This window comes from Topomyia yanbarensis, chromosome 1 (assembly GCF_030247195.1).
Source record: "Topomyia yanbarensis strain Yona2022 chromosome 1, ASM3024719v1, whole genome shotgun sequence".
Taxonomy (NCBI): domain Eukaryota; kingdom Metazoa; phylum Arthropoda; class Insecta; order Diptera; family Culicidae; genus Topomyia; species Topomyia yanbarensis.
In genome coordinates this window covers 40703742-40714054 of record NC_080670.1, presented here as the reverse complement: position 1 = coordinate 40714054, position 10313 = coordinate 40703742, and the positions used below count along the sequence as shown (strand labels likewise).

The window sequence follows — 10313 nt, the reverse complement described above, 5'->3', positions numbered from 1 at the left end:
TTTGGGTGTAGAATCGTATCGTGCCCTATCCTTTATCTTTCTACATTTTTATTCGTTTATGGATTTTATTCATTCATAAATCGATTCATTCGCTGGATAAGTTCTCGCGTTAGTACACGGACAAAAATTATATATGAATTTGGTTAAACTCAAGTTGTAGTTTATGTAACTGAAAATTCCGATAAAGACCACTACGCGTTAAATATTTTTAACGAATTGATTGAATTCCCATCAATATACTTTTCGATTTGATTACACATATCATCAATCATTTTAATTTCTTTACGGAAGCACTTTTATACTAGTTATGGAATTTGCGTAACGATTTCGTGTGTCATCAGAATCCGACACTAACTTAGTGCCTGGACTAAGCTAGCGCCGGTTTGACGTTAGATCCAAAAATGGCGATACGATTTGTTTTCCTGAGCCGTCCTGGTACTAAGCTAGTGTCAAATTCAAATGACACAACATCGAAACACATATCTTGAGCGTTGAATCAGGGATAAATGTTAAAGTGACCGAATTATTAACAGAAGAGAAAGTAAGCAAAGAGAGTAACTCATTGCAGATATGTCTTTTTGAAAAAACGCTCAAGATATATTCTATAACTAATTTAGTTATAAGATTTGTGGCCTTCATGCGCGAAATTTGTGTACTTAATTTTCTCTTTAGCGGAGAAAATTTCGTTTCCACCCAAACTTTTCTCCTTTGTGAGCAATATAGCATAGTATAATATAGTACATACAACACCACACCGGTGAAAACAGAAAGAAAGTCGTATTCACCTCTTCTGGTAGTACCTAATACGTAATTTACAAATTTGGATATGTTTTGGAACCACCGGTGCACATTTCGTCACCACTCAATTACACTGAGAAACGATGCCCTTGAGCAGAACTCGAAACCATATTTTCCCAAATCACTAGTTAGTTGCAATAACCCTCCATCGCAGAATATACACTTGACTATAACATCTCTACAAATGACAACTTTTGACTAATGTAGTTAATAATGTATATTATTAACCGGATTGCAATGATAAAGCTAAACGCCATTTCCCTCTTGGGTAGCAAACTTATTTATCTGTGTGCACCACCATAGTCAACCCTATATAATTTTCGTGAACCCATTCATGCCAAAAATTGAATCATAAATGATTTCGGACACTAAATAAAAAGTACCAAATTGTTATTAGATTTGATCACTTCAATGAAACTTTAATTTTCACTTTTCTAGCTTAACGTAACGTTCGATACTCCTGAGACGCTTTAATCATCCAGCTACATATAACCTTCGAAGCAGGGAGCGTCCGGCCTATCGGCGAAACACACGATTGAATTTTCTACTTGATACCCCTGTACTCCCGGACATGCGTTACAACCCAGGCTGGATAGGCCAGAACGCCACACACGAAAGCAAAACCGTGTGCGAATTTCTCCTGAAAATAATAATGTAAGAATTACGTAATGATCTTGCCTGCCGATCGATGTAATGTAGAGACTACGAAAAATACATCAGATATTGTTTTTTAGAAAATTGACTTACGTGTAACTTTGCTATAAAACAGTAGTGAAATCAAATTAACATTTAAATTAGCAAAATTTACTTACACCCAAGGAAACACGAACTTGGGGCATTCCTTCGGCTACCGAGCCCACTCCGCGTTTCTGCATGAAAACAGTTCGGGCTGCGGTGGCGAGACGTGGAGCGTTCATTTCGCTGATGGGGTTTCGGCAACGGTACTTACTGGAAACAGAAACTCAATGAATATTTGAAAGGATTTAAATATAAATCAGCACTAAGAATACTTACAATCAAATCGATGAGTTCGTGCTGCAAATCGTGTGGTCTTCTGAACAGTGAAAAATATGGCGATAACAATTTTGACATCGAGCTCTTCAGAAACGTCATTCTCATGGCGGGCTAAGGAAACGAGGTAAAACGATGGCGGGATTTCAACCCTGGAGGCTCGGTCACACTACAGCGATATCTACATTTCAATGGCGTAAACAGGATGAGGGTTGGCATATTTACGTAAAAGAGATTATAACTACTAGAGGTCGCATGTCGCTGTTAACACTGAAAATTTATCATCTCGCTCTTACATATGCTAGGCCTATTAGTTTGACACATATTGCCCCGGGTATACATCTGTCAAAGTAATGGGATACAATATGCTAGAGCGAGACCCCATGTTTCAGGTCGTGAATGCATGGAGACAGTAGCGCTTTGCTCCCTCTAATAGTTATAATCTCTTTTATTTACGTAGAAAACAAGCATAGATGACGCTACATTCTATAGCATTCCAGTAACGTTTTGAACTCGTGTACGAAAATAAAATTTTATCATGCGATTGTGAAAGGGAAGAAGTTTTTCCAAATGACATTTATTTCCCCATCATAATATTTAAAGCATCGCTAGATCTAAAATATATCACCATAAATTGAATTCTTTATGAATAGTATGTTGTCAAAATGTATTTGGAAATAAAGCACACTTGGATGAGTTCACCGGCATAAACGTGTACCATATGCCAATCATTGCATCAAACGTTTATAAACCGTTTTCAATATGATTCGTCAACCATAGAATTAACCAATGCAGGGATGGGCATAGCGTAGTTGGTAAATCTATTGCCTTGATTTTCCCAAAAGAGATTTCTCTAACCCGAAAAGCGGCGAATGAGCCTAAGATTAAAACCTCTGTCTGTAATCATAATAAAAAAAAGATGGGTGGGTAATGTCTGTGACATAACCGGAGCGTCGTGACTTCACTTCGAGACGTTAATTTAAATCTAATGATATTCAACGGAATCACGTTTGAATGGGAAATTTTCAAATAATTCTCTATGGTAATAATGGTGGTTCTGAAAAGAACCTTTGGTTTCGGCGTTGGTGTTGATGGTGATGCGCTGGATCGTTGGATGCTGCTGACTTCTGTTCACTATGCTCAGGCTCATCTGTTGTTCATGAATGCGATTCTGATATGATTGGTGTAGGTGTAGGTCGTCAACCGGTTATAATTTTACTGTGTTGTATATTGCAGATTACATATTAAATCACTGGATCAATCAAACAAAGTATTGGTCTGTGATATGAAAAGTACGAAATATATCTTCGGCTTTCTATATTAACGTTTTTAACAAACACTAAATCAATGCATGTACCTCCAAGTGTAGTAGCTTGTGAGGGATCAGAGATAAGACGAAGCTTGAGGCATTCATTCATGAAATGAACAAATTTCATGTTTTCCTGCTTTGAAATGTCTATATTAAAATCTCCTGAAACAACAATCGGAATATTTTTCCGAGCATACGGAAATAAATTACGCGTTACGAAAAATTGCTTTTCTTTAAATGTTGTATCTGGCGAAATGTACACAGCAACCAGCAACGTTTTAATACCTTTTAGCATAACTTCCGTTGCACAAATGTCTCCGTTATTATCCGCCAAGGACAAATTCTCGTCATGCTCTTCACTGACTTGTTCAATTTCATGAACAATAGCCATAGTAGATGCAGTAGTACGTTGATAAATTGCAACACCACCAGCTCTAGAATGGGGACGCTTGGATTCGGCGATACAACTGTAACCGATTATATCCACAGCAGAACAATTGTTCAACCAAGTTTCACTGATGGATAAAATGTCAACTTTGGTAAGCAAATTATCAGTTGATATGTCTGAGGAATGAGCATTCAAGCTTTGTACATTGAAACTTATTAGGCTACAACTATGATCTGCCTGTTCAATGAAATCCAGTAATACGCCACTAATCGTCGGCAACTGATGATTTGATAGACGTTCTAGCTCTTTTCTCAGCTCAACAATACGGGGTGTATTACTACTCTTACAATGATTAAATTTAAAATTGTTTTTCGAGTTAGTTAAATAAAGACCATCCATTGATATGACTCGCGACAGCCCAACATAAACCAATTGTTGTTCTAGACTTTTGTCGTAGTCAAATACAACTTCAGAGAAGGTACCTCCCTGCGATTTGTGTACTGTAAGTGCACATGCACTAACAACCGGAAATTGAATACGTTTGCAAGTGATGCTACCAAGCTTAATGCTAGCTGATCGCTTCGTAAGAGGAACCCAACCAAACTGCAGTTGACCTGGTTTAGAATACACTAAAGGACGAGATTTAATTTTCAAAGTGGTACCAATAACATCACTTTCGAATTTCATCCAAAGTCGGCTAATATGTTCACCGGAATCATCTTCGCCATGTTCGATAAATTTGAGTTCCCCTATAGCACCGTTAACCATTCCATCTTCAACGTCAATGTTGGTGGTGATCATATAGGGCATTCCGATTGTCAATCGCAATAAATATGGTAAACCACCTGTTTCCACAACGCTCATTTTATGAAGCGTTCCTGTAACCTGTGAAAACATCGTTCACAATGAAATCATGCCCCTCCCGATCACGTAATGTTTCAGTATTATACTTTTCTACGTCTATATTACGATGAAAGAGACGTATTGCGTTCGGTACATTTTGTCTACACCAGTCGACTGTTCGAAATCGGCTCTCAATCCGCTCAGTTTCAGAGCTAGTAAGGGCCTCGCCATTACCAATTTTGGTTAGTATGGTGGAAAATTCAACATCGGTTTGACGCATAACTTGCACTAATGGAAAGAAATTTAAGGATTGCCATAGTACAGGCCCTTGAAAAGAATTTCGACATGGTTTGAAAACTGGTCGAGCATTAACAGGTGGCAATTGCCGAAGATCACCACAAAATATAATGTGAATTCCTCCAAACGGATCATCAAAGTTACCAGTGATGTCTTGCAATCGAGAATGAATGGTATTAAGTACATCTGCACCTATCATACTCACTTCATCAATAATGATTGCTTTTATTCCTGCGAAAGCATTACGATATAGTTGAAGAGTTTCAAATCCAAGTTTCGAATTATGTCTACGCGCCATTGTAATACGAAAAGCGGAATGAACTGTAGTGCCGCCAATAGCTACCGCTGCTTTTCCTGTGGAGGCACAAGCAACATATGCATTTTTTAGCGAATTATGGGATTGACTGAAACGATTATACGTCTCCATCAAAATACGAAGTGTGAAGGTTTTACCACATCCTGCAGGACCAGTGAAAAATATTTGCAAAGGTATGTTCATCCCGTCGAAACTATGCAAGATATCAATTAAATGTAGAATCAAATTACGTTGTTCTACATTTGTAGCTCTCACCATAGCGCAATACTCCAACTTGCTCATAACATTGCACAGTGGTCCAGATCGCTAATTTAGGAGGAATTTTTACTTTCTGACAAACCTGTATAATTTAGCCGTATCATGTCTTAGGATGAATTTGTGTACTTTAGAAGATGCTTCTTTTTATTGGAATAGTTATTAGGGTGGTTCTAATTTATCTAAAATACGATAATAAACTTTTTACTGATGAAAGATAGAGCTCCACAGTCTTCCACAAAGTTGTAAAGTAACTTATTTTGAATAAATTTGTTGAATATATTAAAGCTCTATCTCTTTTAGTTTTTGTTATACAAGAAATTTAAAAAAAAAGATTAGGGTGTTCCTGAAAAAAACGTTTTTTTAGTATAACTTTCGTATCTTTTACTTTTTGTTAACACAACCTTTGGACAGCTTATTGAAAACTTCAAGCCGAGTATTTTTCTCCAAGACACCGAAGGTCTAACTTTTTTCTTTAAAAAGTTATGGACACTTTTCGTTAAAAAAATAGCCTATTTCAAGGCTCAATATCGCTGATGCGGGCACCTAAAATTGAATTCTGTTTCCACCACATGAAAGACCATACTTATTAGTATATTTGAGCAAAAATTGGCGAATACGATATTTTTTTAAAATTTGCAATTTAGATTTAAAGTTTGTAGTTTTGCAGGTTCAACGCATTAAAGCATTTACACACATATCGTTGTATTATGAAAAAAGCCACTTTCAAATATCATTCTCTCATCGCAGCAAGCTTTGCATAAGTGAAACGACTGTCAAAAAAGGTTTCTGATTTTATTCGTTTTAAATAAAACTAGTAAATATGGATATTAGTCGAAGAGAGTTGGCGAATTTACTTATTTCTAGTAAAAAGACAGATGAACTGCTTAAGTTCATTACAAGTAGTAATCCAAATGTAAAATTGAGACTTGTTAGTGCTCGGAAGAAAATAAAAATCTTCATGTTGGAATTTAGAAGGTTGTGGATTCGGAGTAAGCGCACGCAAATTCGGTTTGAGCTGTTGCTAGAACGTATGTATGTGCTATTAACAATCATCAACAGCAAATTGGGAATTAACGCGGATGCTTACCGGAGTTACGCCGAAGATACACGATTGCTTTATGTACGCCTGTATGGTTGGTACGCTCTCTCACCAACCGTGCATAAACTCCTGGTCCATGGAGGAAGCATTATTCAACATAACATGCTGCCAGTAGGTATGTGCAGTGAAGAAGTTCAAGAAACCAGGAATAAAAGCATTCGCAGATTCCGAGAATTCCACGCACACAAATTCGATCGACTCGTCAATCTTGATGACGTTTTCAAGAGACTTCTTGTTTCATCAGATCCTATAATTTCTCTTAAATGTAAACGTCGAATTCAACGAGCACCGCTGGATATACCTGAAAATGCAATGCATCTACTTTTGAATTAATTGGCATTGAATAAATTCTCCTTATATAAATCATAAATTGTTGTCATAGCCAAATTATTTTTAATGAACACATTCTGTATTGTTGATATGTAAGCAAAACAGAAAAGGAAATACAAAGGCTTTAGGCAATTTCTTTTATGTCGCTATGCGATAAAATTTAAAACTTTGGTTAGTAAATTTAAAATTACATGCTTAAAAAAATAATATTTTCCAATTTTGGCTCAAATATACTTAAAAGTATGTTCTTTTCTAAGGTTCAATCCGAACTTACTTTTATTTGCCCCAATCAGAGATAATGACATTTGGAAAAGGGCTATTTATGAGCGAAAAGTTTCCATAACTTTTGAAAGTATAAAGTTAGGCTTTCAGAGTTATGAAAAAAACGTGGATTGAAGTTTTCTAAAAGCTGTTCAAAGGTTGTTTTAACAAAATATAAAATTTCTTTCGAACATTAACAAGTCTCAATTTTACATTTGGATTACTACTTGTAATGAACTTAAGCAGTTCATCTGTCTTTTTACCAGCAATAAGCAAATTCGCCAACTCTTTTCGACTAATATCCATATTTACTAGTTTTATTTAAAACGAATAAAATCAGAAACCTTTTTTGACAGTCGTTTCACTTATGCAAAGCTTGCTGCGATGAGAGAATGATATTTGAAAGTGGCTTTTTTCATAATACAACGATATGTGTGTAAATGCTTTAATGCGTTGAACCTGCAAAACTACAAACTTTAAATCTAAATTGCAAATTTTAAAAAAATATCGTATTCGCCAATTTTTGCTCAAATATACTAATAAGTATGGTCTTTCATGTGGTGGAAACAGAATTCAATTTTAGGTGCCCGCATCAGCGATATTGAGCCTTGAAATAGGCTATTTTTTTAACGAAAAGTGTCCATAACTTTTTAAAGAAAAAAGTTAGACCTTCGGTGTCTTGGAGAAAAATACTCGGCTTGAAGTTTTCAATAAGCTGTCCAAAGGTTGTGTTAACAAAAAGTAAAAGATACGAAAGTTATACTAAAAAAACGTTTTTTTCAGGAACACCCTAATCTTTTTTTTTAAATTTCTTGTATAACAAAAACTAAAAGAGATAGAGCTTTAATATATTCAACAAATTTATTCAAAATAAGTTACTTTACAACTTTGTGGAAGACTGTGGAGCTCTATCTTTCATCAGTAAAAAGTTTATTTTCGTATTTTAGATAAATTAGAACCACCCTAATAACTATTCCAATAAAAAGAAGCATCTTCTAAAGTACACAAATTCATCCTAAGACATGATACGGCTAAATTATACAGGTTTGTCAGAAAGTAAAAATTCCTCCTAAATTAGCGATCTGGACCACTGTGCATTGGTACGTTTCTTAACAACCGCTGATAGAGCACCAGTGGGCAACTGTTCGATATCATCATCGTTCGGCTCCATGACAGTAGCTCGAACGAATTCGTTGTGTTTATCGTTGGTTTCATTTTGTAGATCGTCAGATTCAATTTCTTCGTTTATACGAAGATATTCTTCGACGATATGCTCGAGATTTATATTGCAATCATATTCTTTCAGTTTATTCAATATGAATGCCTCATTTTGGTCATACAATTCAATAAAGTTGTTGCGATCGAGAATATCGCAAGTTTCATTCCGGAATGGTTGAAACAAAAGAACCATTTCACGCTTGAAATCGTTTAATTCGGTCATTTTATATTTTCTCCATCGCACTATTCGAGGGATACTTCGCCGTTTATAAGTGTTTATACTACTTCTATCCTTAGTATAACAAGATACAAAATCAGCCAAACAAATGTCGTCAAGACCCTCACGCTTTTCATACTTTTGTATTATGTTAAGTGTCCACACATCGGTCGAGTCATCATTAATACCTTCTTCGTCCATTCGTTTTGTGTGTTTTCTTGATTTTATTCGTTCATGTGGCCACATTGTTGGTATAAATTCAACTTTTCTGCTGGCTTCTGACATTGGCTGTCGCAGTAAATACCAAGCAGCTTCTTGGGCACACATTTCTACTGAATTCAGCATTTTAATACTGACTTTCTTCAGTAATGAACAATAATCTTGGTCAGGGTATTCTTCTTGCAGCTTGATTAATTCGAGATGCAAGTTACTAATGCCTCTGTTTGTTTTATTTACATATTCCACAACATACGCAGCACATGAATATTCGTCCATGATAAATTGAAGATCCATGTTTGAGAGTAGTTGGTTAGCAACCCATGGATTGTAAGGATTAGTCCATAGTTCTTCCATGGATCGCTTCAAGAGAACGGTGGGTCTTTGTAAAGAAGCACGAATAACATCCAGGTAGTTATCGTACGAACAATTACAATCAGAAAGATATTCATCCAGTGTTGTATACACCTTTATGTTCAATCTTTCGTGCATTTCCCTACCTTTCGCTTTTAGTTGGCTACGACGCGAATTAGTCGATTCCATTGGCAACAACATTCTAGTTCGATCCATTGGCCAATAAGGGATGTTGAATCGACATTCTTTGTCATTTCGCTTGTAACAAGTGAATGTATGTTTATGGATTTGATTTCCATTGGTACTAACGGAACAAAGTAAATTTATAAGTTCCACAGTAGCGGGCATGTCCTCTGAATGAATTTCTCGAGGATCATTTTTCAACCATAACAAAATGTGTGCATGGGGACTGCCACGGTGTTGAAACTCTATTCGTTTGAAATAATCAACAACATAGTATTTGCCAAATGGGCTAAATCTTGATGAGGAAAGTATATTTAATAAAGTTTCAACTAACCTATTGAAATAAATGCAACAGGTAACAGGATCATTATTTACGAGCATAGTTCGCTGAAGAGCAGTTAATTGCTCTATAGGATCGCTCAAGTCGATAGTATGTTCGTTAGCGAGTTTATATAAAATTCGCAACAAATTAGGCCATCGAGTTTCGTTGGCACTCAATGTTATGAACATTGTTGGCTTTCCGAGTTGGCGAATCATTGCAAAAACGTCATGTTTGCGTTGTTGCCAATATTGAACTGAATTTGGAATAGACTTGAGGAACGACAAGTTACGCTCAATGCAGGATTCCAAGAATTCTCGGTCCTTCAACATTCCACGAGTTATATTTGCAGTTCCTACACATTTAAATGTGTTTTGCAAACCTTCAGAAACGCGTAGCCGTAGTATTTTCATAGCCATGTAAAGCAAATGTTGTGGCTTTGCGCCTCGTCTGTCGCGGCGTCTAAGTTCACTAGTAGCCATCATAAATGGCGTAACATGAACGTCGGTATTGAATGAGCGTGGATGTCCAAAATAAATGTCAGGAAAAGAAAGTTCTTCTGCAAATTCATCAAAAATTAGGGACAAAGGTACTCTGTTCTGAGCGGGTGCAATCTCCAAACACTTGTCTTCGTTCCAAAGCAAAGTTTGTTGTTGCCCTATCAAAAGCTCATAGTCGTTTGTGGAATCGATCGTTTCCAACTCACTGTCAGCTTCAAGTAGCCTTGATGATGATTGATCAAGACCATTCAACTGACCTTGATCGATAACTATGCCGTATCTACGATATAACGGAGTGTCAACGAGATACTGAAGCCACTTATAAACTGTATCCTTCTTTATAAACCCATTCAAATAAGAAGATTTATGAATAGAATGCTTCTTGATGCTAACATT

General features: G+C 36.3%; 1 long non-coding RNA gene across 1 annotated transcript; it reads right to left on the bottom strand.

The window, feature by feature from the left end:
• Window positions 1-1185: 1185 nt before the first annotated feature.
• Window positions 1186-1944, bottom strand: LOC131676299 (uncharacterized). Its single transcript, XR_009303113.1, has 3 exons — window positions 1813-1944; window positions 1611-1746; window positions 1186-1438 (listed from the first exon to the last, which is right to left on the bottom strand). It is a non-coding gene; the product is annotated as an uncharacterized LOC131676299 (long non-coding RNA).
• Between the last annotated feature and the right edge of the window lie 8369 nt (window positions 1945-10313).